This window comes from Anoplophora glabripennis, unplaced genomic scaffold, assembly GCF_000390285.2.
Source record: "Anoplophora glabripennis isolate ALB-LARVAE unplaced genomic scaffold, Agla_2.0 scaffold222, whole genome shotgun sequence".
NCBI lineage: Eukaryota > Metazoa > Arthropoda > Insecta > Coleoptera > Cerambycidae > Anoplophora > Anoplophora glabripennis.
The window spans coordinates 641,023-661,488 of NW_019416366.1; the positions used below are offsets into that span (position 1 = coordinate 641,023).

At 32.4% G+C, this 20,466-nt stretch overlaps 1 protein-coding gene across 1 annotated transcript in view; it reads right to left on the reverse strand.

Moving 5' to 3' along the window:
- The window catches only part of LOC108907302, a 43,780-nt gene extending 28,733 nt beyond the window's left edge, over positions 1 to 15,047 (reverse strand). Inside the window, exon 1 of the mRNA XM_018710925.1 lies at positions 14,926 to 15,047. The gene's annotated coding sequence lies outside the window, so the exon portion shown is untranslated. The remainder of the gene's footprint in view (positions 1 to 14,925) is intronic.
- Positions 15,048 to 20,466: the final 5,419 nt, after the last annotated feature.

Sequence of the window (20,466 nt, forward strand, 5' to 3'; positions counted from 1 at the left end):
GATTAATCGCCTGTTAATCGGTTTGGTAAAACAACAGGGCCTAGAAACCTGTCACCTACAATACCCATCCAAATGTTTAATGAAAAACGTGCCTGATGTCCAGATTATATTAGAACATCTTCTCTAACTTTGTTTTTTGTTTGTTAAAAGCTTCCTTTGTCGGTTTATTCCTAATAAAATAAAATGTTTGAAAAACGAATAGTGGTCCATATCTCCGCAACCGTTACTTTGCGGACCCATGTTTATTAAGACTTTTCTGCTTATTTTGGTTTATACTATTACCTCCTGAAATATTTTACACTCTTTTTTTAACACCCGTATATGAGCAAACTGAAATTGTGGCGTCGCGTTGTTACTTAATGAGTATTTTGTACAAGCTCCTCGAAATATTATAGAAAATTTATCTCTACCAAAATCTCATATACCAAAATACAATGTTAACAATAATATAAACAACATAAGTCACTCTTTATTTTTAAAACCGTTTACAAGTCATGAAATGTTGAATCTGTTAACTAGGAAACTTAAAACAAACAAGTCATCTGGCCCTGATGATATACCAAGTATCATAATAAAACAGTCAATGTGTGCTATTGTCGAACCACTTACGTATATAATAAATTTATCATTTGAAACCGGAACTTTTCCAAATGTATTAAAAACTGGAAAAATTGTGCCTATTTTTAAAAAACAGAATCCGCAATTATTAGAAAATTAAGGACCAGTTTCTATACCTTTCGGTTTTTCAAAAATTTTTGAGTATTGTTTTTTAGACAGACTGGTTAATTTTCTTGAAAAATCTAATTTAATAACAAAAAGTCAACATTGGTTTCGGAGTGGTATGTCTACAACTTCAGCCGTGTGTATTGACGCGGGAGGACAGAATGTAAGTTTGCAGCATTTTGATCAACATGTAGTGAAAAGTGTGGCATCAAAGAGCGTAGATATTGGCATGGGAGTTCCTCAATGGTCCGTTATGGGTCCCCTAATTTTTATTTTATATATAAATGATATTGGACACATAATATCCCCATCGTATTTTACAATGTATGCAGATGACATTTCTATAATAGTTTCTAACACATCGAATGAATTAATTCAACAAAACAGCAAGCACATTTTGATTTCATTAAATGCTTATTTCTCTCAACATCAGTTTTATATGAATCCTAAAAAAACTCAAGTTATTCAATTTTACAGCAGACAAAAGATGTGTGACAATTTGGATATGAATCTTGGTAACACTAAACTTAAATATAACGAAACTGTTAAATTTCTTTAAAATAGTCGTTTCTGTCAAATCCCAAAGAAAATACTTTCGATTCAAAATGGAGCTTACCTCTTCCCATTTAACACCACGTCTCCCAAATTTTATTTAAATTTTTTCTATCCTCACAGTAGGCCCATACTAGTCACATACAGCCGTAGATATTTAGTATATTTTATCTAGGACCATGTCAAAAGTGACAAATATCTCCGACATTTTAATGCCTATTTAAAGATACCAAAATTTCTCATTTAAATTAATGTTATTTATTTAAAATAATGTCACTTTACATATGGCGAACTTTGTGCAGAAATTTTAACGACATCTGGAAGATATTTGAACATAATTTCAAGCCAAATGGAAGCTGTATTCTTATCCAATTACTCTTATCATTATTAACATATAAGCCATAAAACGATTATTCACTATTTCAGAGTACTATTATCATCTGCCTCACAACTTTCTAAACTCTTTAAAGGAAATTTTACACACCATGTGTTCTGATTCCAGTATTAATTTCAATTATTTAATACGCAAAATGTGACTGTTATAAATAGCTCCATTTGTTTTGAATTGTTAGAGAAGTTGTAGGTAGTTTCTTTTGCAACTTAACACCAGGAGGCAGATCTAATCTAAATCGTTTGTAAATGATGAATATTACCTTTCTTTACATTTTCACCGCACTGACCTCTATATTCAAGTGGTTTTATATAACTTTAGAATCAGACTTGTTCGATTGTAAACCTGACTGATTATTTATCTTCATCGCATTTTTTTACGCTTACATTTTGCAACTTTGTTATTCATAATTCATAAGTTATAAACATGCGCTTAGTGTAACCACCACAACATGAAATCAGATATGCTTCTTTCAACAAAATATCCTATTACAAAAAAAAAATAAAAAAATTATGGCGCAGTCGACTAAAACATATTTATTAATTCAGAAAAAGGAAGGATTGTTTATTGAATTCACAAAAGTCTTTCCAGATTGAGATTTATGATCATAGTAAGCAACTTTTTTTAAACAAATGACTGCCGAACGGTTTTTCAAACAAGTTTATTTTTTATTTTTTGTTGTGTTCGTTGTTAATTGATATCGCGCCTTCAAGAAACATCTACACGGCACTGGGGACGTGAGAAATTTAAAATTAATAGACTTTTTAGGCTACGCGGTCGAATCCGAGACCCACCATTGTGTAATTTTGTTTCCATCAATTTTACCAGATCGCAGATCAATCACCACCCACTCTTACAAGAATTTTTTCTTAATAAAGTTGATGTATGGGTAGATGTACGCTAATTGCGTTCTCAGATTTATGGTAATATCCTAAACGTAGACTGTCAACAATGACGGATAAGTTTTATGAAAAATGGCTTTTACTAAAAGGGAAAGTCCGCAAAATGTTTTAGTGGTAACTTCATGTCGATACTTACCGAATTAGTTTAATATAATCTTCTATGTTTTAAATAAAAAAAAATTAATTCTCAAAATATGAAAACGATCTGTGCAAATCTGATCAAGAGGCATAGACTGTATTATTTCCTATCAAAAGCAGAAGTCCCAGAGACGTTGGACCAAAACTTTCATATAATGATTTATTAGGTAGCATGGAATTTCTGAAAAAATATTTGCTCTAACTCTTTCTATTGTATATTGGACTGATGTTTAATGAAGGTTCTGAACCACCATTTTGATGCCACAATTTGAATTAAAATCTTAGTGGTCTTTTAAACTAATTTGACAACACTGTCTGACTCCGTCAACAAAAACGGCAGTAAGCCAATAACGGAAGTTTCCTGCGAAATCCGTCAGCCTTATCCTTGATCCACGCTCCGAAATGGCGCCCCCATTTAAAACCGCCCCCCAACTCAGGGATGTAAGGCGAACTTTTAGTCTTTTTCCTTACTACCTACAACACTCTGGATCTACAGTCGAGCTAGACACTCTAATTGTGCACTGGAATGGTCATTTGACCCATATATTCTACTTTGAATTAATGTATTAGTTGTTAATTGGTGATGATATTAGAACAGTAAGCAAATTGAGGAAAACGCGATTGACAGATTTTTTTGCAAGTGGAATATTTTTTAATTCCTATTAACTAACCACAATAATATGAAGAAACATTTTTGGAACCGCTGACTCTATCTATAGCTCGGCAGGCGCTTTAATATGTTTATTCCCACTTATTAACACACACATACCTATACCCAAACAATCTTTTCGCAGAAAAAAACGCAGTTTAAGTAAGAATCGAAATAATAAATGACAAACGTTTGTTAATTATATAATTTTGCTTAAAACTTGAACAAAAGACACGCGTTTTTGTAATGAAAATTAAAGTGGGCTGATAACGTATAATTGAACTAGTAATTTTTCTATTGACTACAAAAAAAATATAAAATGCCGCAGTTCTCAATAGTTTTTAACAGTTTTGATTACTATTAATTTTAGGCAATGTTTTGATCATTGAAAATGCTTATTATTATTACATTCTGTCATTACCATTAAAAAATCCTTACCAAACTTTTTAAGTACTGTCTGCATACAGAATAACCCAAAACATATGGATCAGCAATAAGGATTCCTTTGCTTTTTTCATTAATTAACTGGAATGTCGCTAGAATGCTTATAAAAGTTTTGAAAAGGTTAAATTTTGTAAAAAAAACCATAAGTTTAGGTCATTCAGTGACATAAATAACAATCCGTCAAATTGTAAAGTCACCAAATGTCCTAGTAATGTCCGACATTTTCTAAAGAGAAGACACCTTTCGATGTAAACTTGATATTTACTCACATTAAGATGTTTGAGACACCTGTTATACCCTCTTGCCATAATTATTAAATGTCTTTGCAAATCTAGTTTTCGAAAGACGTTAGAGCTATCAGAAATTCAGGTTACAAACTGTTATGTGGTTAGCCATCTGTCAAAGTGGATCAAATCACAGTTGGCTTATCACTTAAAAGATGTATATTATTTTTCAAGAACACCTCTCCCATTAATTTTGTAGTTTCACTAGATTCGCTATCCGTAAAAAAGTTGGGTTAATTGAATACTTCTTATGCAAAAAAAAACAAATTTTGTGTTTATAATCTTCATCTTCAAATGATTGGTTTGGAGCTAGCACGATTTTTTTCCATTGATATAAAACGAATGAGAAATATAATATTCTGAAATCAAAACCTTTGATGAACCATACTAGTATAATATACAGTGTGTCCCAAAATGTTGGAACAAAATTATTATATTTTTTTTTAGTTCAGATTTAAAAAAAACGGTGAAACAGGTCAATTAGTAAATAGAAATTATCATTTTTCTGCAATACCTATTTTCAATTTTTTTTCAACCATATTTGACAGACCTATAGCATTACCAACATTTTTTTTAATAGGCTGCTCTATATTTTATAGTATATATAGGTAACCCTTCTAAAGACGAATACAGCGATATAAGGTCATAATTGTCAAAAAAAATGTAAAAAGGTGTCTTTCATGTCGTACTGATGACTATTTCAAACAATCATAGTCTCTTCTGTGGACTTTAAAAAATGTACCTACTCTTTATTCATCTTTTCCTACTTACTTTCAAGATTTTTTTTCTCAAAAAAAAAACACATCCATAAACACATAAAATTCACCAGAGTACCTTAGGTATAACGTGATTCGTTTTAGTTCCAAAAAACAGAGAACTGAAATTTTAATTATGATTGGATGCCGAGATAAAATCCGTAGTCAACAGGAGTTATGTGACTTATTTCACCATAAGTGTCGAGACCAGAGAATTAGTTGAACTACAGTAAGTAAATTATCCAAAAAGTTTGAAGAAACCGAAAGTATAAAAGATTCACCTGGACCAGGAAGGCGAAGAACGGTAAGCGAACATGACTGTCAAAATGTGATGCTCGCCGTTACTGAAAATCCTCACTCATCCTGGTCCTTCGAGCCGGATTCACTAGTAAAAGTGTTTTCGTGATATTTCTCATTAGGAGAGAAAAGCAAAACCAGTCAGTGGAGGAAAAGTAAAAGGCAGCAACATCGGCAGGTATTTCGTGCAGCACAGATCACCAAGTAACAAGTCAAGGGAGTGCCAATAAGGCAAGGGAGTACCTGGACATCTCTTGGCGAAAAGAAAGCAGCAGCGGGGAACGGCAGCGAGTCAGAGAGTCAAAGCAGCCAAAAGAAGAGTGAGAGCGGCGTGCTGAATAGCACTCGGGCTTAGAGCACGACGCACGATTTGGCAAAGGCACAGGGCATACCGGCAAGTAAATAAAATAACTCGTTCGGGCGTTAAAATGACAGATTTAAAATCATTAAAAATAAAACGCGGTAACATCAAAGGGCAGTTAACACGATTTGAAAGGTTTTTAAGCGAGGTCAGGGAAGAAACTCTTTCTCATCTTTCAGAGAGGAAATGTATGATCAATTTAATAAAATTCAGGAACAAATAGAGGAAATCGATGAAACAGAATTACAAAAAAATAAAAGGGATATTTTTGAGGAAAATTACACAGGCCAACAAGGAAAAAATTCCAGAGATCAGACACTGCGTTTCCGAAGGCATTTGGCGCGCTGAATCCGAATCTGGCCTCAGAATTGATCCATCACCCTAGGTTTCCGAGATATTCTAACCTAAAAGTGCAAAAAACACGTATTTTTGCTATTTTCAAGGTTATGTAACTTGGCGAAAAAAATTTTTTTTCTCAAAACTGAAAATATCATTGGAAACTACTATCTTTCCCCTTCAAAACGCATTTTTTTATTTGTAAAAAGCTTTATTTTTCGCGGAGATATCGTCGATTAAAGATGATCAGTATAGCTACCTTATTAAACCATGGCTCGACCTATAACACAATTAATGGGTATTATGGGTTATTGGGTAATAGGGCTTGAAGTTAACCTTCCTGACGATTAGGGCTCACAGCGCTTAGTGTTGTGGGGTTATAGGGCTTGGGATTAACCTTCCAGACATATAGGGCTTGGGGTTAACCTTCCTGACGATTAGGGCTCGCAGCGCTTAGTGTTATTGGGTTATAGGGCTTGAAGTTAACCTTCCTGACGATGAGGGCGCTCGCTCCGCTTAGTGTTGTGGGGTTATAGGGCTTGGGGTTAACGTTCCTAACAATTAGGGCTAGCAGCGCTCAGTGTTATGGGGTTAGCCATGATGTAATAATATAGCCATACTGGTTATCTTAAATTGACGATATCTCCGCGAAAAATAGAGCTTTTTCCAAATAAAAAAATGCGGGGAAAAAAGGGGAAAGATAGTCGTTTCCATTGATGTTTTCAGTTTTAAGAAACTTTTAGGTTAGAATATCTCGGAAACCTAGGGTGATGGATCAATTGTGAGGCCTGATTCGGATTCAGCGCGCCAAATGCCTTCGGAAGCGTAGTGTCTGATCTCTGGAATTTTTTTTTTGAAATTTTGTCGGCCTGTGTTATTACAAATTAATCGGGGATGCAAAAAGATTATTGGGTAATCAAAATGCAGGAGAGATAGCAGCGCAACAAAGTTCAGGTCCGGTTCATAAAAAAGCGAAAAATGTAAAGTTACCTACTATTGAAATAACACCATTTTATGGTTCCTACAAATCGTGGTTGGAGNAATTAATCGGGGATGCAAAAAGATTATTGGGTAATCAAAATGCAGGAGAGATAGCAGCGCAACAAAGTTCAGGTCCGGTTCATAAAAAAGCGAAAAATGTAAAGTTACCTACTATTGAAATAACACCATTTTATGGTTCCTACAAATCTTGGTTGGAGTTTCGCGACGCGTTTACATCCATGGTTGATAACGACGAAGAGTTAACGCCGGTTCAGAAATTCTTTTATTTAAAATGTTTAGTAAAAGGGGCAGCTGCAGAAGACTGTATGTCTTTAGAAGTATGCGATGAAAATTACATTGAGGCGTGGCATTTATTACAGGACAGTTTTGAAAATAATAAGCTTATTACGTTAAGAAACTGGTAAATAAATTGACCTTAAAACCAAACACATCCATTAGATCTATCTCATCCAACTTCAACTTGTCGAAGTCCTCAGTTCACAGAACTCTGAAGACTCCAACGTGGCGTCCTTACAAAGTTAACGTCTTACAAGAACTATGGGCAGATGACACAGAAAGAACTTTTTGCTTAAATGGAACCGTGAACAGGCAAAATACTAAGTTTGGAGCCCAGAAAATCTTCATTGGATGCAAGAAAAACATAAACAACAAACGAAAAAAGTCAGTGTTTGGGCTGGAATGGTAGTTCAATTAAATAAGCCTTTAAATCGAAATTTTGGTCAACTTGCCTGAATTTTTGATATGAGTTAGTTTGAAGAATGTTATAACAATAAGTGACAGTAATTTTTTGTTCAACCCCCGGCCAAGGGTGAAAAAAGATAAAACAAAGGGATTTTTCAAGATAACTCAAAACGGGTAAGAGCTAGAAAAAAAGTTTCGTATAAAAGTTGTAAAGCATACAATTCTACATAAAAATACCATCTTGACTTTTTCTTGTATTATTAAAATTAACACAGAGTTTAGGTAGTCTAGAAGTTAAGGGAAGATTTCAGAAATTTAAAAAAATCATAACAAGCAGAAAAACGAATTAATTTTGTAATTTTTTTTTTTTCATTCTACTCTAAAAAATGTAAAGAGACATATTTTTTTATCGGCGGAAAAACATATTTACGGGGCGAAATACACCCTCAAAGTTCGCCCCCCAAAACAGTTTTTTCAAAATTTCTGGGGTTCTAATCAATATTTTGAAATGAAACAAAATGGAAATTATTTACGATAAAAAACAAATATTTCGCAAGTGATTCTATGTTTGGGGGTTGCTACCCTTATTTTTTATTTCAGAAAAACTAAATTTTTTATTTATAAAAAAATCATATTTACCCAAAAAGATTTAAAAATATGATTTATGTAAACAAATTGACAAAATTAAATTGACCTGTTTCGAGGTTTTCGTCAAAATCTCTGTTTAGGGGGGTGAACAACAAATTTGAAATTGTTATAACTTTCTTATTAAAAATTAAAAAATATTTCTGAAAAGACAGGTTACATTTTTTAGAGTAGATCGAAAAAAAAATTACAAAATTCATTCATTTTTCTGCTTATGATTTTTTTAAATTTCTGAAATCTTCCCTTAACTTCTAGCCTCCCTAACTCTGTTAATTTTAATAATACAAGAAAAAGTCAAGAGGCCATTTTTATGTAGAATATGGTTTACAACTCTTATACGAAACTTCTTTTTCTAGGCCTTACCTGTTTTGAGTTATCTTGAAAAACCCCTTTGTTTTATCTTTTTTCACCCTTGGCCGGGGGTTGAACAAAAAATTACTGTCACTAACTCATATCAAAAATTCAGGCAAGTTGACCAAAATTTCGATTGAAAGGCTTATTTAATTGGACTATATAGTAGGAAATCGCATTCTGGGATCTTATTTCTTTGAGGACCAATTTGACAGGTGACATTTATTTGTTTTTTTGCGTTTTCAGTTGATTACAGAACTGGAATTAATTTTTCCTAACCCTAATGAGCATCATATGCCTGCTGTGTGATGTCTGGTTCCAACAATATGGTGCTCCTCCACATTTTCGTCTCGATGTAAGAAATTACATTAATGAAGTTTTCCCAAATCGATGTATAGGCAGAAGAGGACCGCCTGAATGGCCACCACGCACCACTGACTTAACCCCTCTAGATTTTTTTGTGTTCGAAACATAACACCAAATGTTATTCAAAACGTAATTGATAACTTTGAACAACGAATCGGACATTGTGCAATGGTTAATGGGGGCCACTTTGAACATTTGCTGTAATAAAATAAAAAGTAGTACTAAATTATTGTTTTCATTTAATTCCTCCATTTTTTGACAACTATGACAAACAAGAAGGGCTATCTATTTATGCTATAAAATATAGAGCGTCCTATTAAAAAAAATGTCGGTAGTGTTATAGGTCTCTCAAACATGGCTCAAAAAAATAGAAAATATTGCAGAAAAGTGAAAACTTGTATTTACTAATTGACCTGTTTCAGCTATTTTTTTAAATTTCAACTGGAAAAAAAACATGAATTTTTTCCATCATCTTGGGACACACTGTATATGAACATTTTTACTAAATTTAGAAACAATTTATTTGTTACTTAAGTGTATATCAAAAAACTCTTTGTCTAAAGTTTCACCATACATAATGCCTTGATTTTCAATGTGACAAGCTAAAAATGTCACCCCAGGGGTGCCTTCGGATCTCCTGAACAAAGATGATTTATGCAACCAACAAGAAAAAGTCGCATCTCAAGAGTTTTTCGCTTCAAAACTGTTTTCGTAATAAATTACAATACTTGTTTTGTGAAATTCTGAGGAACTGAAACTGCACTCCGCAAAACATTCGTCCATAAATCAGCTGGTGCTTCTTGCTGTAAGAAATATCCGGATTTGTGCTTGCATTCTCGACACTAGGAAAGAACGGCGTGGTCGCTGTAACAATAGTTTAGTTGTAAAACTTCAGGACAGGGTAGTAGTCGACGTCGAAATCATTTAACGTCCAGAGATTGTGGGATACAAGCCAACCCAACCTCTTTTTTGTAAAGATCTCTGTTTATTAATATGTGTCTTGGAACGGCATCACTAGACAACATCATCAATCTGAGCTCGGCAGCACTGCTTATAGTTTGGAAGCGGTGCAGATTTCTGTATTTAATTTGGACTTGGAACTATTTTTGTATAGTACAAAACGCATCATATTACAGACCAAGGTTTCCTATTTATAAACGGAGATTAATTGTGACGTTTACTCATTTGTTTTTAGACCGCTCGTCAATTTTCCGCTGTCTGCAAATCTAGAGCTGCCTGATCCACAAAAAATAATAACATGGGACTTTTTCTTAGAAAAACAATATCTCTCGCGGTTATATCCTTTGCGACAACAATTATTTAATTACAATGTAAGTAATTGCGGTGGCTGAAAGCAATGTCAAATTCCTGGTATAGTTAACAAAAAGATTGCGATGCTGCAACCCAGCAAACGACGTTGGCCGTTGAAACAATCTGCTGTTTGACACTGAGTGAGTTTTTTGTTCAATGAACTTGAACGTTTCTTTTATTTCGGTTAGATTTTTGTTTGATTGCGCTATTTCCTCACCGCCGACATTGATGCGGGTGAAAAAAATTAATTCAGATAGATGGGAATCGATAGAGCGTTAAATGCCTTACTTATTCACGGCTTATTCAATCAAACGGACGTTTTGTTGGTGTCAATGGTTTCTTTAGGGCGTAATTCACTTCTATAATGGTCAATTTTGGTGAAATATAAGTGTCTATGTTAGTGTTTCAGTAATACGCGACAAAAATAACTGAAGTTTAAATCAAAATAATCGTAGCGATTTACTAGATTCAATGTTGGTCGAGGCATGTAGTCCACAGAGCAGTTGTTTCCTGCAATATCAGTTCAAAATCGGTTCGGTATATAAAATAAAATTTCAAAATGAATTAATCTTTACAAAAAAAAACAAACAGCAAGAGCAAGCACAGCAACGTATATAGGGTGGTCCGTTTTTCATGACTCACCATTAGCATCTGGAAAACCGTAACATATACAGGGTCGCTCGAATTAGAAAAAGTTGTGCCTTTTCGGGGTCATTAAAATAAACCAGACAAATCAAAGATATCTACTGCCGTTCCTCAAATATTGTGAGAAAACTGAAAATAGCGATCTTTCCAAATTCTAGCATATTTCTATACACGTTTAAAAACACCGTTTGATGAGGCTGGTGTCTTTCTGGATATAATTGACCATATCTTCTAATAGTTTCCCTTTGATCTGTATATCTTACGGTTTCCCAAATGCCAATGGTGAGCCATGAGAAACGGACCACCCTGTATGTATAAATCTTTTGAATGAACTAATAATTGCCTGTGTTTTTAACGTAAAGCGTTGACTTCTTATTATTTTGACTTTAGTATTTGCCTTGATAAACTAGGAAGAATTTTTTTAACTTCTGTTTATATTTTCTTTCGATGATCTTCAAAACACTTTTCCTTTTTTTTTCACTGTTATGATTACATTGTTTCTGGTCTGCCTTGATTTAATTTCCTTATTGATTTCATCCCATTCAAGCTTTTTTTCTCCTTCATTGTCTTTGCTTCTTAAATTATTCTATATTTTTCTTTGTTATTATCTTTTTTATTCCTTAATTTCTCAGTAAGCAAAAGTAATTAATAAGGCTTTAACAAAAGAAATCTAATTTTAGATTCAGGCTTATGTAATAATTGGTATGTAGTTAATTTTCTGTTTAAAAATTCTATATTCACTCGTTAAAATCACTAACATGATACTATTCATTATATACGTTTAGTGAACTAGATAGAGAAATTTACTTGCCCAATGTCTTCAAAGCAAACAAGAGTCTGTTTGATTTGTTTCTATTCATTAAAATTTTTGTGTATATATAGCAGAGGATCGTTTCATACATGACCAGGCGAAGTAATAATGAATGGAGATTTTTTGCAGTGCAACTGAAATGTTTTTGGCCTTTGATAAAACAGGGTCTACCCAGCGAGCTCACATAAAAGACTTTTTAATTATCTATGTTTGTTTTAAAATAGCTACTGCCTACGATTCTTCTAATTTACTTTGTACAAGTCTAATACACACATTTATTCAATACGTGGATAAATGTTGTACAAGCCGGGTAATACAATCGAATAGAAGTTTTCCACATTTTTCTTGATGTAGATATAATTAAAATAATTTCTTCATGAAGATGATTCTGACGACGGTGGTGACAATGATGATGATGACAATGATAATGATGATGGTGGTGGTGGTGGTGGTGGTGGTGGTATTAATGATGATGATGGTGGTACTGGTGATGACGATGCCGATGACGACGACGATTCTGATGAAAATGTTCATGATAGTGATGATTAGATCATCAAGATCAATATGTTGATCGTGATGATGACGACGACTATGATGAGAATGATCGTGATGATGATGAAATCTTTCAGAAGTAAAACTATAAATTTAGCTGTGTGAAAGTGAAAATTGTGACACCGTATTATTGCCTACTTATAACCTAGTGTTTCCTTTTTCCTCTCTATTGTTCGAGCTGTGGGGCGTATCGTTAGCAAAAATCTATTAAGCAGCTATTGGGCTGACGTCACGTGACGAAAATAAATGATACCACTCGGTCCGGTTGAGGAGCCGGGCGCTCTACATTACCGACCCCCAATAATAAATCATTTTCCGGGCGACGTTTCATGGAGAGTAATGGAACGTGGCAAATTCGAGACAGATGCCACGCGGTGTCGAATTGTTTTTCAGATTCACTCCGCTGACTGTTAACTGAAGGGTATTCCTGGTGAATGTGAGAAATATTAATCCATAATTGGATGGTTAGGTTAGTTAACAAGATGATCATCGCTAATTACAAGACGAACGATTGTAGCAAAAAATATGTTCGTTGAAATGAAATTTCTACATACATTTGATCAATGATTATGCCGTTAGTGCACTGTTTTCAGCTGTTGAGCAACAATAATTGTTTTGAGATAAAATTTAGACTTATCAGGCCCACATAAAACATCCTTATGTAAGTGGGGCAGCGATTTGAATATTCTAACAAGTTGAACGGCCTTACTGCGATATATTTTATTAAACAAAAACAGTATCTACTTAGTAAAATTTTTGTAGTCAGAATCGCCGATTGTGTTCATAATTTTACTGTCTTCGAAATTGTCGGTATTACAAACAAAACAATGCATAAAGAAACCAGGAAAACTTATGAAACGGATTGCGTTGTCTTTAAATATTTATGGCAAGTCACCACGATTACTTAAATTATGTTAAATTCATTCGTACTGTTTAAGTAATTACGTTAGTTATGTGCAATTAAATTTCTCCAAAACGGTTAGGAAAAAAGTGGCTTTTCTTATGTTTCGCATTATGAAACTATTTCATTGTTAGGTAGTAAATAATGGAAAATTAAATGGACGTATAATTTTTCAAGTTCAATTTTCAGTCATGTTTAAATATTTTTAAGATATGGAGAAACATAGGAACAAGAAAAGCGTGAGTTATAAAACAATAGAAACATTTCCTAAATCTAGAAGATTAATAATAATCCATAAATGTTTATCCAGCACCAATGTTGAAATATTCTAATTTTTAGTTAATCCAATTCTCATTATTAAAATATTAAACTTTTAAAAATAGTCTCGTTTCTCTGTCCCAAACGGATATTTTTCAAATAAGATACGCTGTTCCTTTTATTTGAATGGTGAATTAGAATAGAAACTTCCTGATTTTTTAATAAGTACTATAAATTATTTAGAAATTAACATACTAAAATAAGTGTAAAATGTATTGCGTTTCCAAATAATTAAACAAAATTCATGCGTAAAAAGAGACAACAATTCTTTGCCATTTGAATTTTTTTCACTTATTGCGGATTTTTGGTTTTTCTATCACTTTCAGTTTCTTAAAACATTTACCTTATACTTTCATGTTCAATGTCCTGTCACAGAAATACGTTCAATTTTTTAACAAATTTCTTGAGTTCATATAAGAAATATTAATTAATTTAACAAGAAATTTGGACCGAGTTAAAAACTGAGTTTGTTTTGTACAGTTTTGTCGTACTAATAACAACTTTATTAAGACATTATATTATACGGGTTGTTTCAAACATATGGTTCGGTATTTTATCGAGAGAAAATATAAAATAGTATAAGGTTTTCGAAAATAACTCATTATTGAAACAAGGTGTTGAAGTTAATGGAAAATGATGAGAAATGAATTAATAAAATTAACTTTAATATGAAGTTTATGATTCTCATATCACCATCTTCAAAGATGTATTTCAAGGTGACCAAATTCGAGAAATTGTTATGCAATTGCATTCTTTTACTACAAATTCATATTTTTTTTAAATTTCCGTAATTTTTTAAAGAAAAAAAAAAAATTATCCCGTTTAGTTTGTCAAAACAAAAATACGTATGTCACTCACATTGCTGTAAAATTTGGTTTATGAGGAAATGGAAATATTACAAAATGCCTTCGTTGTCAGTAAGCACGTGGTGTCCCAGAAATAGAGGTACAACATTTTAATCATTTAATTTATCAAAAGCAAAGCCGTTTTCCATTTTTTTTAAGTCTTTTAGGTACGTCATTAATTTATAGACAGCTCAAAATTTATTGTTTTTGATGAGTTGAAGTGCCGGTTAAAATTTTGAGCCTTAGCGACACCTTGTATATAAAATATTTTATCCATCAAGGGTTAAAATGCAAAATACAAATTGATTGTGTGGTGCATTTTTTAAAAGACGTAAGTACCCATTGTTGTGTCATTTCTATAAAGACCATTTTACCAGGAAATTAGCTTTTCGGTTTGTCAAATTTAACCCTGTATTTTCCGAACCTTCGTAATTTTCCTTTCTTATTTGCTAGAAATCCTGAAGGGTATTTTTGGAACGTTCCGTATAGTTATAAGAAAATTTCATTGATTGTAACCAGTTTATTATAAACCTAATTTTAAGATAGTATGTCACAACTGTCAACCAAATAAAAATCGGAAGAGTTAAAAAGTCTCCGACAATTTTTTTTTCACGAAAATAAATATGTAGCTATACGTTACCCAGCCGGAACGCCAAGATACTCACATCCAAGTAAAAACACACCAAGTACTATCACACAGAGCACGGCTGTTCGCGTTGACCGCACCACCAGGACGTTCTCGAAGAACTGGCCCGAGAAGACGGATTCCTCCGGTTTCACTACGGTCCAGTCGCGTGTCCCAGCGGTTCTTTTCGCACATGACAACCTCAGGGGGGGTCCGGGGGAGACTTTTACTTTCCCTCGATCGGAGACCAGTTAGTCATATCTGCTGTTATCTGCTGGAGATCACGCCGGAGCGAAGGCGCCTTTACGCAAGTCGATCCGGTTCCGCCTATGGTCGGAATTAGTCAGTTTTGAGTCAAATCATGAATGTGTGTAGTGCGGTCGCGCCTTCTTTTGTTTGGGAAATGATATTCGTTACAAAATCAACTATTCCCGTCAAGTGAATCAGAATTAGAGAAAATACACGATTTTAATTTGAATTATGAAACTAAAGAATCAAAATTTTTAATGGTAAACTTTAAAAGTAGTGCGTTTTCTTTAAAAGTATACAGGGTGTAACAAATTGGTAGGACAAACCGTTAACCACAGATTACTTGAGTAAAACTAATGATAATGTTATTATATCATCTTTCATTGGGTTCTCCATTATTGGGCTGTTAAAGTTAAGATTTTAAAAACAATTTTTATTCATAACTCTGTTGTTTTCGAACTTTGCACAAGTTTAGGTTATACCGTTTCACGGACAACTATGGTTTTAGATAAAATGATAATTGTCCTAATTTATTATCACTCTTGTGAAATTTTAATTTAGACTTGGTTTCCAAAATTATAACAAAACCTTTAGTTATGTGATCGAATTATTATCTTCAGTTTTACATTAAACTATGATTAGAATTTGGAATTCTTAAGGGTGGGCTTTATAAACAAGAAATTGCACTTTTAGTAAAATAATGATAGAAACAATGAATTTAGTAACAATGGTAGATCCATCCAGGAAGCGACGAAACGTAACAATAAACTAGAGCTACTTCTTTTTTCTTGTGTTCAACGGGCGTGCAAAATTCAGAAAACGTTAGGTTAGATAAACGCGAAGTCAAAATATGTTTTTTCCTTATTTTGAATGTATTGTCAGTTGTCTTATACCCTAAAGAAAACTTATATAACCTAGTATGGTGAAGAGATATTGTTTCCAACTTGGTTAGATTTTCTAAAATGCTGTACAAAAAATTGCTCATATAAACCCCCCTTTAAGAAACAGTGTTCTTTAAAGCACAAGTATTTACAAAGAAAAAAATGTTTAAAAAATACCTATTTTATCTGAGTTATTTACTTATATCTTGGGACCTATGCATTTTGGAAGAATATTGAAAAGGAAAAAATATTTAAATTTACTACCGATGTTGCAAAATAGCAATAATTGATTAAAAAAGGCAAAATAATCAAGTTTGTTGGATAATTTTTTTTTAAATATTTGATATTGCTTCCAGGGCATTCTAATTTTGGTAAACAAAATTTTAGAGTATAATAGAACAACACACCAAATTTCATTAAAATCGGTTCCATAGTTTTCGCAAAATAATTTTTTGAAAAAAATTTTGTAAAAAAATGTTCGAATTTTCAAAATGTTGCACAGCCTCAAATAAAGCATCTAGATACTTGAAAATTTTTTCACGTAGAAAAGACCGCTCAACGGTTCAAATGGTTTTTGAAAAATTGAAATCGGTTGATTAGGACGGCCACTGTAAATTTTTAAAGTTCACTTTTTTTATTTTTAAACAATTAGGTTACATTATCAATTTGTAATTTTTTTTTTTTCAAAAATTATAATTTTAAAGTACTCGGAAAGACGCTTCTTTTAAAAAAAAGTTAAATTCCCTTTATTGGTTCTCGAGATATAAGCGGCATTTACCGTTAATTTATAAACAATTTAGCAATAATCTTTGATCCAGTGGCATCGTTTTTCCACATTCTAAGTTGGAAAAAATTTTCATATCCATACGAAAAAAATTGCATTATCTCGGTTTCTAATGGATCAATTTCGATCGAGCCAAGGAATTCGAACATCGTAATGACAACTGTCTAATTTGCACATATTTTGTTATAAACAAAGTTTATTATTTATGCATTAAATATACTGTATATTTTACCCTATGCTATTATGAAAAAATTTGTTTACGTATATATGTATTTCAACACTGAATATGAATGTATTTAATTATAATTATTACAATTATTTAAATAATTTTTGTTTAAACAAATTTAAAAAAATATTTGGAAATTAACTTTTTTGTTAAATACAGATAAAATTAAGTAAAAATAGTACTTTAAAATTATAATTTTTGAAAAAAACTCAATTGCTAATTGATAAATGTACCTAATCTAATTGTTTAAAAAATATAAAAAATATAAAAATATAACCGATTTAAATTTTTCAATAACCATTTGAAAGGTTGAGCGGTCTTTTCTATGTGAAAGTATCTAGATGCTTCATTTGAATCTCTGCAACATTTTGAAAATTCGAAAATTTGTTTCCAAATATTTTTCAAAAAATTATTTTGCGAAAACTATCGAACCGATTTTAATGAAATTTGGTGTGTTGTTTTATTATACTCTAAAGTTTTTTTACCAACATTAGAATGCCTTCGGAGCAATTAAAATATTTTAAAAAATTATCCAAAAAACTTCATTATTTTGCCTGTTTTTCATCAATTATTGCTGTTTTCAAAACATCGCTAATCAATTTAAACATTTTTAACTTGCAGTATATTGTGCAAAATTCAATTCTAAAACTTTTCTTCCTCTTCAATATTCTTCCAAAATGCATAGGTTCCAAAATATAAGTAAAAAACTGTGAAAAAATAGATATTTTTTTAAATTTTTTAAACATTTTTGCAATTTTGAAGATGTTCCGGACCTCGCCCAGATCTAGGGATCTACACTTTTATTATGTGAGTGGTACTGAAGATAATCCAGAAAAACTTTGAAAAAGAATTTACTTCATCCTAGATCATAATATGACTGATATGCTAATACAGATATCCTAAATTCTTGAATTAAGAACACCGATTTTTTTTCATTGACTTTAAAATTCACTTATTGGTGTACCTCTATGACTGCTGCTGGATTCTCTTCCATTCATAAGTGGCTATTATGAAGAATAGTAATTCCATTGTGCGTACACATTTCCCCATCAAGAAATAAATCAATAAAAGGAGGATCTCTGACTGTGTTGGCATATCCGGTTTCCAAAAAATTGTTCTTGCGTCGAAATGCAGAGGTAGAAGCGCATGCAGCTTTTGTACATGGTACACGAGTATAGTAATTGTTCTTTAATGACTCGATTCCCATTAAAGTAATTAATACCACCACCTTCATCATCCTCTTTAAGTGGCTATTATTCTGGTACACGGACTTGGGGTCGCTTTAACCTTTTGCAGAATCTGCGCCTTTTAATTTAGTTGGTGCTTGCCTAGTCGTCCACTTGACCCTCACTCTTTTGCTTAAATTTTCCTCTTTCTATTAATGAAATGGACTGGAGAGCTTAAAAAATTATTCTTTTTGAAAGATATATTTCTGCACAGAATTCAAGTTACATTGTCATGTAAGTAAGATTTATTTAGAAATATTTTAGCACTATTGGTATCGTCAAATTCGGCCTTCGCCTCGTTTAACAATTTCACGTGCCAAAAACACGTAATTTTTGCATTAGTTACATAAATAACTTATGTGAAAATCGAATGGTTACAGTATGGGACACTGTATATATAAAAAAGTATTTATTCTATGTGAATTTAAAAATGTGCGAGAAAGTCCTGTTAATTTGTAAGTGGAAATTTCTTGCTATTTTTTTTGTTGGTTCTAGATTTGCATAATTTTTGTTCGTGCCAAATGTCAGCACCACGTTTTTTTTGTAAAACATTTTTAGTCTAGTATACAGGATGTTTTAGAATTTATCCACAAAAAAAATCAATTTGCCTCTATTGTTATTATTAATTAATAAAATTAATTTTTGAGGTTTTAATTAATAAAATAATTTGACATACCTAATGTTACAACAACTATTCAAAATTTTGTCCACTGACCTGGTAACACATTTGGGTCTATCTCACCCAGTTTCTACCAACTAACACAAATGTTGTCTTGCTTCACCATAAATTAAAACGATATCCATCAACTCAGTGTTGCTATACACGTAAGCCATTTTTGACACTTGAAAAACTAATGTAAACACTATCACAAAAACGTTAATACTAACATCGGATTTCGGTATTCGGAATCGCCTTAGACCACGTGGGGAGAGAGCGCATTGCGCATAGCGCAAAACGCGAATGACGCTAGACTACAGTAGCCTAGCGATGTAAAGCTTGGAAATTCTACAACTATGAGGATTTTACAAAAAAAAAATTACGATATTTTTTTTTGGATAAGTTGTGAATCACCCTGTATAAAGTAAGATTTATTTCTTCGCCATGAAGGTTAGTTACAACAATGACTTTAAATATTACATAAAAATTGTCTACCTATATATTTTGTCGTAGAGAAAGCATTACAAATTCGATTAGCGACTAATAAATTAACGAAATTTTTAACTAGTTCAATGCCTTTCCAAAAAAAAAAACAAACTTTAATTAAATAAAGGCAAAATATAATGTGGAGATAAGCCAATTGCCACCCTGAATATCATATGTATACAAAAATTCACAAAACTATTTAAATAATCTGTTCTTAAAAGAAACGCTGTGGACATTCTCTAGAAGATAATAATATAGAGAAAATAAAAAAGAGCGCAAATGTGTTTATTAGAAAGCGATAAGTACATTGAAAAACCGACCAAATAAATAACGTTAATTTTATTTTAAAAAACAAATTCAAAATACAACAGCGTAGACTTTATTTCTTTATTTCCACCATTTTATATATTCCAAATTTTAATATGAGTACACTGCTTTGAATACTGACTTATCGAAATTATGTCAACCACGAAAGAATAGTTAAAAATAACGGAATTCAAGTACGCCTTAAAAAGCTTTTAGCTTTTTACAGCGTAGCGTAAAAAAAGTCCCGAAAACGCCTTAAAGCTTTTTCTAAATCAAAATGAAAAATAGAGAGAGAGGTTCCAATATGGAACATCTGCATTTGATAATTCTACTATTTTTTTGTATTTTTATTAAATTAGTAACTAAAATAAATCAGATAGTTTCCAATATTTACCAGAATATACCTCGTCACCGATAGAAGACAGTCGACCAGCGAGACATCCACACCCTCCAAACGTTCGTTAACGTTGGCGTGATGAGGCAGACGTCCGAAAATCTCGCTTACCCCTTTGTCGGCGAGCAGAAGATAATCCACGAAAGGAAAATAAAAATTGTGGAAACGGCAATAATTAACAGTCTTAACTTATTTTATACAACTGCGTAAACAAACAAACAATAGAAGAAGGGTTCCTGAGATTACATCAGTTGTATTTATTAGTGCATTCAATTACATTCACACAAATCCGTAGTAACTGGGCAACTCTACCTAAGAATATAAACAGCCCTAGGCATACCATGGGTTTTTTTATGTAAATTTACGTATTA